General features: G+C 39.9%; 1 protein-coding gene across 1 annotated transcript in view; it reads left to right on the top strand.

Moving 5' to 3' along the window:
• The first annotated feature begins 5,158 nt into the window (after positions 1 to 5,158).
• Positions 5,159 to 11,924, top strand: part of tenm3 (teneurin transmembrane protein 3) — a 335,219-nt gene continuing 328,453 nt past the window's right edge. The window contains exon 1 of the mRNA XM_076884527.1: positions 5,159 to 5,850. The gene's annotated coding sequence lies outside the window, so the exon portion shown is untranslated. The remainder of the gene's footprint in view (positions 5,851 to 11,924) is intronic.

Genomic DNA, 11,924 nt, shown 5'->3' with positions numbered 1-11,924 from the left:
CATCTTTAAGAAGGGGGACCGGAGGGTGTGTTCCAACTACAGGGATATCACACTCCTCAGCCTCCCTGGGAAAGTCTATGCCAGGGTGCTGGAAAGGAGAGTTCGTCCGCTAGTCGAACCTTGGATACAGGAGGAACAATGCGGTTTTCGTCCTGGTCACGGAACACTGGACCAGCTCTTTATCCTCTCGAGGATACTTGAGGGTGCATGGGAGTTTGCCCAACCAGTCTACATGTGTTTTGTGGACTTGGAGAAGGCATTCGACCGTGTCCCTCGGGGTGTCCTGTGGGAGGTGTTGCGGGAGTATGGGGTGTCTGGCCCATTGCTACGGGCCATTCGATCCCTATACAACTGTTGCAAGAGCTTGGTTCGCATTGCCGGCAATAAGTCGGACTCGTTCCCGGTGGGTGATGGGCTCCGCCAGGGCTGCCCTTTGTCTCCGGTTCTGTTCATAATTTTTATGGACAGGATTTCTAGGCGCAGCCAAGTGGCGGAGGGCTTTTGCTTTGGTGGCCTCAGAATCTCATCTCTGATTTTTGCGGATGATGTGGTTCTGTTGGCTTCATCGGGTGAGGGCCTCCAGCTCGTACTGGAATGGTTCGCAGCCGAGTGTGAAGCAGCGGGAATGAGGATCAGCACCTCCAAATCTGAGGCCATGGTTCTCAACCAGAAAAGGGTGGAGTGCCCACTCCGCGTCGGGGATGAGTTCCTGCTCCAAGTGGAGGAGTTTAAGTATCTCGGGGTCTTGTTCGCGAGTGATGGGAGAAGGGAGCCGGAGATCGACAGACGGATTGGGGCTGCAGCTGCAGTAATGCAGACGCTGCACCGGTCCATCGTGGTGATGAGGGAGCTGAGTGTAAAAGCGAAGCTCTCAATTTACCGGTCGATCTACGTCCCTACCCTCACCTATGGCCACGAGCTGTGGGTAGTGACCGAAAGAACGAGATCGCGGATACAAGCGGCAGAAATGAGCTTCCTCCGAAGGGTGGCTGGCCTCTCCCTTAGAGATCGGGTGAGAAGTTCGGCCATCCGGGAGGAGTTCAGAGTAGAGCCGCTGCTGCTCCACATCGAAAGGAGCCAGCTGAGGTGGTTCGGGCATCTGACAAGGATGCCCCCTGGGCGCCTCCTGGGTGAGGTGTTCCAGGCATGTCCCACTGGGAGGAGGCCCCGGGGCAGACCCAGGACACGCTGGAGAGATTATATCTCTCGGCTGGCCTGGGAACGCCTTGGTATTCCCCCGGATAAGCTGGAGGAGGTGGCTGGGGAGAGGGAGGTCTGGGCCTCTTTGCTTAGGCTGCTGCCCCCGCGACCCGGCCTCGGATAAAGCGGATGAAGATGGATGGATGGATGAATGATTAAATGCAGAGTGGTGTTTATCACATCATATTCATGTCATAATGCCCATAGTATGATACGAGCATTACATAATGACGTGCAAGTAAGTACTCTGTGGAAGACTGGGAGGAACATTTTTCCTGAAGAAAGATCCACAGCATGTCTTTATCCTGTCTTCCTTCTCTCACCCCAACCAATCACAGCAGATGGCCCCGCCCCTCCCTGAGCTTGGTGCTGCCGGAGGTTTCTTCCTGTTAAAAGGGAGTTTTTCCTTCCCACTGTCGCCAAAGTGCTTGCTCATAGGGGGTCATCTGATTGTTGGGTTTTTCTCTGTATGTATTATTGTAGAGTCTACCTTACAATATAAAGCACCTTTAGGCGACTGTTGTTGTGATTTGGTGCTATATGAATAAAACTGAATTGCATTGAAAGATCGGGAAAAAATAAAAAAATAAATAAAGACTTTGGCCTAGTCAAAGTTCTGACCTGAACCTGATTGAGATGCTGCAGCATGACTTTTAAAATGCAGCTCATGCTTGAAAACCCTCCAGTGTGCCTGAGTTACAACAATTCTGCAAAGATGAGTGGGCCAAAATTCCTTCACAGACTCATTTATTTATTTATTTATCGTTATAGCAAATGCTTGATTGCAGTTGTTGCTGCTAAAGGTGGACCAACAAGTTATTGGATTTAGGGGGCAATCACGTTTTCACACAGGGGCATATAGGTATAGATTGTTTCCCCCTTAATAACAAACACCTTCAATTAGAAACTGCATTTTATGTTTACAGGTGTTATTGTTGTCTTATATTGAATTTTCTTTGGATGATCTGGAACATTTCAGTGTGACAAACATACAAAAAAAGAAGAAAACAGGAAAGGGGCAAACCACTTTTTTTACACCACTGTAGGTAGGTGGGCCTGCACTGAATGGACATGGCCTCTAAGTCCTGTGAGGAGTGACTGTCTATAATTCTGCTGTTATGGCACCAGTCCTGGAGTCCATAAACACAGAGGTCCCACCCCTTCTCTTACTGGAATATTTGTTGCGGTCCTGGCGGTATCAGGATTTGCAGATGAAGCCAGAATTCTGTTGCAATCAGTAGACAACACTCCCGGACAAGATGGTTATAGTAAATCTCTAATTGTAGCTCCTGCGTTTTATTTGTGAGGATCCTGATGTTGGTGAGAAAGAATGATGGGAGCAGGGATTCATGTTGTTGTTTCGCAGCTGGATGCGGAAGCCAGCTCTGCAGCCCTACGTTTGTTTCCTCTCCCTGCACTGTCTGTGTCATTTACTGCTCCGAACAACAATACTCTGTGATGTTTGTTTGTGTTGAAGTCTAAAAACAAAAGAAGCCTGAGATTGTCCTGTGTGCAGAAATAAAAGTTATTTAACATATATTTTTATTTTCATTAAGTGGTAGCTTTTGTGAGAGAATTCTGACCAGAGTGAGACGCTGACACACAGAATGAAAGCAGACCTTTTTCTGTCCTGCTACTATTGCTAATTATTGAATCCAGCAAACGCTCATCTCTTTTATCCATATGTTCAACTTTGGCATCTTTTCAGTGTTACATGAATACTTTTACACGGTGAGTTTCTGTTGAGTCCTCATGACTTTAACATCCCTCTAACTATCACTGCAGTCTACTATTACAGAGAACAAAACAGCCTCCTGGAGCCAGAGGATTATCTCAGGAAATAACTGGGCAACTCAAGCTTGGACCAGAACCAAATGTCAGAACTTATTTTCTGTAGCACTTGACATTTATTTAACACACCATTACTGCATTATTAGCATTCCTGTAAAAGCCAATTCTGCCAAAATTATCTGATAAAGATACCTGCATACAATAAATATTAAGGCTAAACTCTCGTAATTATTTAAGATCTTCCTGTTCAGCCTCACTTAGTAGTTTACCTGCTGATCACAAAATTATAAAAAAGAATTATATAAATATCTAAAAACAAGCAAAACACTATTGGCCACAAACAAACTCATATCATCCTCTAAATAAAGAAACAGCTAAGAAATAAAGTCACTGATATCTATCTGTCTAAAAATATTCCAAAGGCTTCGGGACTCAAACAAACGATGGTGAGAGCCCGTACTCACAAATAGACAAAATATAATCCACTTTATTGGCCAAGCATGTGTACACATACAAGGAAGTGGGCTGTTTTTTCTTTGCTATCAGCGTAAGTATTTAATGTACGTAATCAAGTTAAGTGATGGTTGCTATCTTTTGTCATTCTTTTTTTTTAAATCTGAAAACCTCGATTTTAAAATGATTCCACAAAACTAGAACACAAAATATGCATGATGTAATAAAATGCAATGCAGCAGCCCTACACCATGTAACAACCACATCAAATGTTCTGTGTGTTGGATTTTTTTAGTTGTTGGTGTATTTCAAGCTAGTTCTACACTCTGTTTTAAACAGAGTTGTACTGGATAAATATTTTTAATATTGTGTTCATGTTAAGTTTAAGTCCATTCATTATTTAGATTAATTAATTAAATAATTAATATAAGTACAGTATTTAATGCAGGACTTGTGTATTGGATTGTAGTTTAAATAAAACATGTTACAATTATTTGACACAATATTCAAGAAAAAGAAAAAAATTAAAAAGTATTTTGCTTTGCTTAAATTTCTAACTTATGTATGTTTACTTATTTACAATATTGCAGCAAAAATATATAGTAGTTCAATGACATGCTACAAACTTTGACCCCAGTAAACGCACAAACACTCTTCTCTGCATAATGAAGCTGTAGTGATTTTGTTACAGTTTTCTGTCTACATCGACTCTCTCTTGCTGAAACTGAGATCAAAGCTACGAGATTTTTTTTATTTTTTTTACATACACTGTCCAGCGTATATGCAGCCTGTAGACACAGAGCTGGTTGGAAACAGTGTTTCTCGTAACTGCAAATCATTCATAGTATCAGCTGTATGAGATCTACACTGATGGCAGCAATAATGATCACTTTCCAAATCATGCTCAGCTCCAAAATTTGGCAAAGAATACAGAAATGCAGTAACAGGTTTGGTGATGTACAAGCAGATGGGTTTCTCTGGACTTTTAATATTTTTGGTATTATATATATATATATATATATATATATATATATATATATATATATATATATGTATTGCAGTGTATGCGTCATAGTCCTCTGTAGGGCAGCTAACTTCACCTACAAACGGCATAATTTGTACGTTTGTAGGTGAAGTTTTTTTTTCTTGCAGTGCTAAATTTTAAACATGGGTAGGCTTTGAAACTCTGGCAATTTAAAGATTATCCAGCGGTTCCTAGATTTCATTTCTCTATATAAAGTGTCCATCTCTATATAGTTTTTAATGTCTATTCATATAGTTTGAATGTTAACATTGTGACTGTAACGATATGAGCATGGTAGCGTGCTCAGCTTCCATCTTCTAAACTGAATTATTATTATTATTATTTAAGGCAACAGCACCGTAATTGAGTGTCTAAGCCTCCTTGTGATGCTCATGCTCACCCCTCCATCACCTGTTACAGTTCAGTTGTGGCACACAATGACAGCTACCCCCTCCCTCCATGCAGCCCCATTTATATCTAAGCGCGTCCGCACACACACACACACACACACACACACACACACACACACACACACACACACACACACACACACACACACACACTGAGAGTGACTCGCGCACACGCGGACGCCGGCACACCGGTAGAGACGTCAGGATTGGACGCAGCAGGGGATCCCCAGCATTCCATTTCTGCCTCGCTTGGCGTATCATCATCTTTTACCGGGAGGAGATGAGCTCGCGCCGGTTCACACTCGCGGAGGGACGCAGAGGTAGCAGCTGCAGAGGACAGTCTTGTTTCTCCGTTTCACTGGAGCTTGCTCTTCCACTCTCTTTCTCTCTTGTAATAGCTTCCCCATTCTGTGCAACAAACTGTCTGTATTGTAGCTGTCGCGTGCACTGGCCGCCGGGTCAGCGCGAGGAAACAGCGGGGAGCAGAGGGGGAAAGGTGTTTCACCTGCTAGTTGATGTTTTGAAAAGAAAAGGACGTTCGGAATAAAACAGCCACCTCAGATGAACTCTTTGTTAGTTTAGAACAGAAGAGCCCGTCGCTCCATCACTTGGTTTTTTCGCATAGATCTTCTGACATTCAGGCGCGCCTTGCTGCTGGTTTAGACACAGCACCATCGTGCCTCTGTGGGTCGCACGGCGTTTCCTTTTATTACTTAAAATCACAAACAGCGTGGAAAAAGGCGAGATAGTTCCCCGGCCCCCGCAGATTCAACAAAGTAGTGAAATGGTTGGTGCGATGCCTGTAGTTTTCTTAATGATGATTTCCTTTAAATGCTGGGTTCAGCATTAGGATAGAAGAGACGATAGAAAGTGGAAGTTTTTGCCCTTTTTTCCTCAAGTCCAACAAAGCGGCTGCTGCTGTTGTCATAATCTAGAAGAGGAGGACCCCCCAACCCCCCATAGGACGAACAGGTAGGACAGCCCCGATCCCATACCCACTGCCTAGCATGCACATATGTAAAATCCTTTTCTTACATCTGTGGCGTGGATCCCATTCTCATCTCAGTTGCTCGTGTGAAACACTGTTTCACTTTTTTTCGTCAGTGCGGCACAAAGAACAACAATCAAACCCCACGTGCCTAATACAGTTGGAACTTTTCTAATTGGCTGGCTTGGTTTCCCCTCCGTCGTGTACAGTGAGCTGAGCGGAGCCGCTCTAAAAGTTGGTTGAACCGCTTTTCGCCCTGCGCTTTTAAACCAGTTATACGCCGAATGGTGTCAGATGTAGCGGAGAAAAAACTACATTTAAATCATTTCTTTATTAACTGCGCCAGTGACGGTCCTTTCTAATAAATGCAGTGTTGTGAATGAACAGCATACCGTGCTTACTTGAGGACTGAAGTATTGTATACTAAAATAAAAGACAAATAATAGCAGTTAAATGTTTACTGTATCTTTGCTATTTTTATGATATGTTGGGGCACATTTGGGGTTGAAAATAGCTTGGTTTGGTTGAACAAAATAAAATTTAAAAAACGCAAACTCCAAATAATTCATGAAGAAAAACACATCAATCTGAGTAACACGGGACTGAGAAGTCTTTGTGTCGGGTTTTCACAGGCATCTCCTTCAGTCTTAAACCAAACTCCAGCTGGATTCAGTGCGTTTCCACGAGTGATATTAATATTATATTATTCTTTATTATACATCTTAGAGTTCAAGCAATAGTATACAGTTTGCTGCTTGTAATTAGAACAATTTCCTGTGAATTAAATGTCATTATAATTAAAAGATCCCTGTTCTTAAATCTTCCTGCAGGCACTATGAAAAAACGCTGCGTTATGATGTGTTTTTCCTCATTGTGCTGACTACAAATACAATCCACTCCCTGCTTTTGTTATTTGGTACATTTTGAGGAATAGATGCAGAGAGGGGAGGTGTATGCAAAAGCTTGAATGCCTGAGCCAAGCGCTGCCACCAGCGGGATTCTCACTGTAGTGAAGGTTAAAGTGGCAACAAAGACAACAAAGATGAGGGTTTTCCTCCTGCATCATACCTTCCCTGTCTCTTCTCTATCTATCTATCTATCTATCTATCTATCTATCTATCTATCTATCTATCTATCTATCTATCTATCTATCTATATATATATATATATATATATATATATATATATATATATATATATATATATAGGTGTATATATATATATATATACACCTATATATGTGTGTGTATTTGTGTGTGTGTATTTGTGTGTGTGTAAAGTTTGTTGGTTTTTTGGGGTTTTTTTTTAGAAAAAGACGTCTTTCTTTTTTTCCATGACCTCGTATTCCTGTGAAGTGGAATTCTGTATTCCTGATTTCTCTTCTTAAAATAGTGAGCATGTGTCCTCGGTATATTTCATGGAAAACTTTTCCATGAAACTAAACTTAATCTTTGTTGCAGCAAAATGCAGCGTTCCAGCTCAGAACTGCAAGTTTTTCTGCCTGACCTTATGTTCTATGAATGCAGAGGGTGCATTAAGAATAATTAAGTTCAGTTTAATTAAATTATTATTTCCAAATGTCCTCGTGTGCCCTTCAGTACAGCACAATAAACAACAATCAAAGCCCACGAGCCCCACTTAAAACATTACATTTAGTTTCCTTATTTTAAAAATACAAAACCTTATTATTCTTATTTATTGTAATGCATGTGTATGCAATGCAATTAGTTATAACAAACAGATTAAAGAGCAAGGTAAAACAGCTCTAGAGTATTGCAGCAATTCCCTACATACGAAATACAGTAAGTATTAACTTCATGCAACAAGAAGTGTTCGTTCAGTTTTTTTTTTCATTGTTATTTTTGTTCAGAGTTCCACAGAAATTCGGGATGACTTTGATCAGCAGCTGTTCCAAGGAATTTCAGCTTCTGTGAAATTTTTGATTTTATAGGCTTTATCTGTCCATCTGGTTCGGTTTATTTTCTTAATATATTCAAAGTTGCACAGCTGTAAAATTAGATACATCTTGGCCAGTTTTTCTTTTGCAGTTTCTCCATTCTTGCACAGCTTACTTAAAAGGTTTGAGGACTTGGCTAGAGGAAGCTGTTCTATCTTTAGGAGGAGGTAAAAATAAAAATAAAAACAAGCTGTTGCTTCAAAGTAGATTTAAAATCCAAATGTGTCTCTTTTACAGAATCTAGGCTTTACTTGAGGTTCCTGTGTGTTTATTTCATTTTGAATTCCCAACCCAGACAAAGCGCTTCATGTTGGGCCTGCACTTATTTAAAATGAATGTACGCTCCAATCAAATAATGTCTTTATTTTCTCTCACTCTCTTTTCTTTTACCTTTTTACTACATATTTATAGTTGCTGCTTATGTTTCTTCTGGATGATCAACGTGTGCAAAACCAGTAAAACCTTTACGTAGGTGGAAACAGAAATTAACATAAAAAGCCAGCAGACAAAATGATGGAATCCCACGTTCCTTATATTACAAGTCGTTGCAGAGGGTAAGAACTCTGCATCTGATATCTTTGTAATTTGGCTCTGTTGCTTGTTAATCCATAATCTTACATCATTTCACCCACTGCAAGTTATATATGGATGAATGCATCACTTCCCAAATGACTTTATGGTATTCCAGCAGCAGAAACAAATGTTGTAGGTCAGGTGTGGAGAGTTTCGTGTCACCATGAGGTACTCCAGTCATGGATGTGGGAAACATAAAGAAATCTGCAGATAGCAGAAACATTTTTAAGATTAGTGTCTGAACATTTTAATTTATAGTTATTGTCATACGTGATACAAGTTGACTGCATTTACCTTAGTTTAGAGTTTAGCTTGCATATGTTGCCATACACATACTCACCAGTGTGTGTTCTGCATGTTCATGTATTTACATCTATGAATACACAACCAGTAAACATACAATAGTTAGTGTAGCAATAGCCTGCTCACCTGCACACACACACACACACACACACACACACACACACACACACACACACACACACACACACACACACACGTTCTCTGATAGTAGCAATAATATTTTATTTTTTGCCAGAAAGTGTGTGTGTGTGATGTGCCTGTGTATGCTTGACTACTGACATTGACACAGTATGCATCTGGTGTTCTGTGTTCTGAGTGCATATGTACCTTGTGGGATTGTGTGTGTGTGTGTGTGTATTTTTGATCATTGCTACGAGAGCCCTGAATCTGAAGATTTATCTGTAGTACGTGTGTGTGTGTGTGTGTGTGTGTGTGTGTGTGTGTGTGTGTGTGTGTGTGTGTGTGTGTGTGCACAAATTATCCAAGGAATGCTCAGACTGAAGATCCAGCTGATGAAAGCTACGTGGAACTTTGTAAATGTTCCCTTTGTCAGACTGCAGAACCAGTGTGCGCTTGTGTGGACCTAAAACTGAAATATTAATTGTAATGTATAATAAATATAATGGAAATAAAATGTTTTAGCTTGGATTTGATCAGGAATGCCACATAATAAATTTATATACTATTTGTTTCTAAGCTGTATCCTCAAGCTAGACCCATACTACTAGTTTTAGTCTTTGAACCCATAGATGGGCTGTCATGTCTTTACTGCAGTCGTGGTCTTGTGTTTATACACAAACACTAAGATAAGTGATCACAACTGAACACAGGTGAGAGGAAGAAATGTAAACATTTATGACAAATACCATCAGTTAGCCAAAAGCTGTGTGGTGAAAGTGAGTTTTAAAAGCTTTCTGACAGAGGCTTACAACCAACGACGTTGCAGGTAGCACAGTTAAGTCTTACAGAGTAGAGCTGCTGAATTTTACTGTTTAATGTTGAGGTCATACATGTTGTATGTGCGGCTTGCTTTCATCACATCACATCACAGAGGGTTTAATTATAATAATATTACACTAATGTAACTTGACAGTAATTATATAATATAGTTATGGTCATAATGTTACAATCAACATTTCATATATTAAATTTCAAAAACCCAAATAGTCTAGATTAAGAAGGCCGTTGAATCAATTTAATAAAACAACATAGTTACATACAGATTGCAGTTAGAGTTCTGTTAACTGATCAAGCTTCATAAGCTTTATGTGAAGTCCACCTTTCGACGTGTCACTCAAGGCAGACGAGTGTAGTCTCTTTAGTCCAGCTGATCTTGTTTTCTTCTTTTTGTAGGATTGATGTTACAGTAACATCAGAATATTACTAAACATGTAGATGACGAACTTTTCAAACCTGCGTTTTTTCTTTTGGTCATTTACGCCTCTCTTGAAGCTTCGTATTGGTGGCACTAATGCAGTAAATGAAGATACTTCATCATTTTTGTAGACTGTGGTTAGATGTAATGTATAATATATAACAGCTATATTATTCATTTTCTAACTCAACTGTCTGGATTTATTAACTTGAGCTAACACCAGGTATATCTTAAAAAAGATCCATGTTTAATAACTTAGAGACTTAGAGCTTTTTATTGTCATTGTGCAGTTTCTTGCACAGTGAAATTGGGTAGCTGGACCACAAAGGTGCAAAAGTAAGAAGAGAAAACAATATACAACAGGGGAAAAAAATAAAATAAAATAAAAAGCAATATATATGTATACATATATGTGAGTGAAACTATATACACGGTGTATGCGTGATAACGTCGTCCGCCTTATGGAAATAAAAATGAAATATCAGAAAAGTAGGCCAGAAAAGTTGCGTTCCGTCAGGACAAGCAAGGCGAGCAGTGCTTGCCTCGTCAGATCTGAAAATATACATGTCCCAAAGTAAAGCAATCTATCCTTTGATCTCAGACATCGCTGTCATATGTGGATCCAGGCCTTACATTACTGCCATCTTGTGACCGCAGTTGGGTAATGTCGCTGTGATTATTTCAATTTCATGGCATAGTGTACTCCTCTGTGCCTGTGAGGGTGTGTCCGTCTTCTGTTAACAGCGATGGAGCTGGGCGAGCTGAGAGGCCAGCAGCCTTTTCCTGGTGGTTTGTGCATACACATTGTGACTGTAAACTGATGAGAGACCAGCGAGCCACACAAGATGCCGCTGGCTGAGCTTCCACTGCTCTGAGGTCAGTTACTGGCCGCACTTCATAGGACAGGCAACTAGCATTAGCAAGTAAATGAGCTTCAGCGATTTAGCGCAACAACAGAAAGTTTCCTCTTGCTAATTACCTTGGTCAACATGTGTGATGTAACGAGACGATGGTGTTTGAAAAAGCTGTTAATGACTGCTTTAGCAGATTAGCAAGAAAATCTGTGATGATGATGGAGAGAGGACGGCAACTCTGACCATCTCCATAAACTGGCTCAGCAGCACTTTCAGATTAGCATTTATGAAAATGTATGAAGGTAAAACATTTAACCTCATTTTACATTCATATTTTAATTCTCCCTGGAGATATGAAACCTTTCAATTCAGGTGATTTTTTTGGTATTAATATTTTAATACACTGTGAAAAATCAAGATGTTGCTTGTATTATTTATTTATTTATTTTCAGAAATTCTCACAAGAGGACTGCAAACATATGCTTTGTAGAATATGATGCTGGACATTAAGCAGCATATAGTATTTAAGTATATTAAGTATTTAAAATTGCTTCAGTCTTAAACATATTAAGCAGTTATATTATTTCCATTTAATACTGATTAACACCATTTCACATTTTTGGTAGAACAATTATTTTTACTTTTGATATTTTATGCACAATTTTCCAATAATAGTTTTATGTGTACTGATGTGTTTTGATCCAGTTTTATTGCTTCGTTTCCTAAAGAAACAGTTTGAACAATTTTCAGATAATAGTGAATACATTTTGGTAATGTAGTAGATATCTATTCAACCATAGCAGTGATAATATTTTACAATTATTTGGCCAGCAAGTATGTAGTGCAAACAGGAAGTACGGGGACAGGAAGTATGTTTTAATTGATCAAATTATTTTTGTAAAATAGCTGCAGTGGAGGAAGACGTTTGTACTTCCTGTCTTCTTGCCTTTCTGTAAAAGTCTCCACTGGGTTACAGATACAACATCAGGAGAAAGA

The sequence above is a fragment of the Maylandia zebra genome, linkage group LG6, assembly GCF_041146795.1.
Source record: "Maylandia zebra isolate NMK-2024a linkage group LG6, Mzebra_GT3a, whole genome shotgun sequence".
NCBI lineage: Eukaryota > Metazoa > Chordata > Actinopteri > Cichliformes > Cichlidae > Maylandia > Maylandia zebra.
This window is presented reverse-complemented; position numbering and strand designations above follow the sequence as displayed.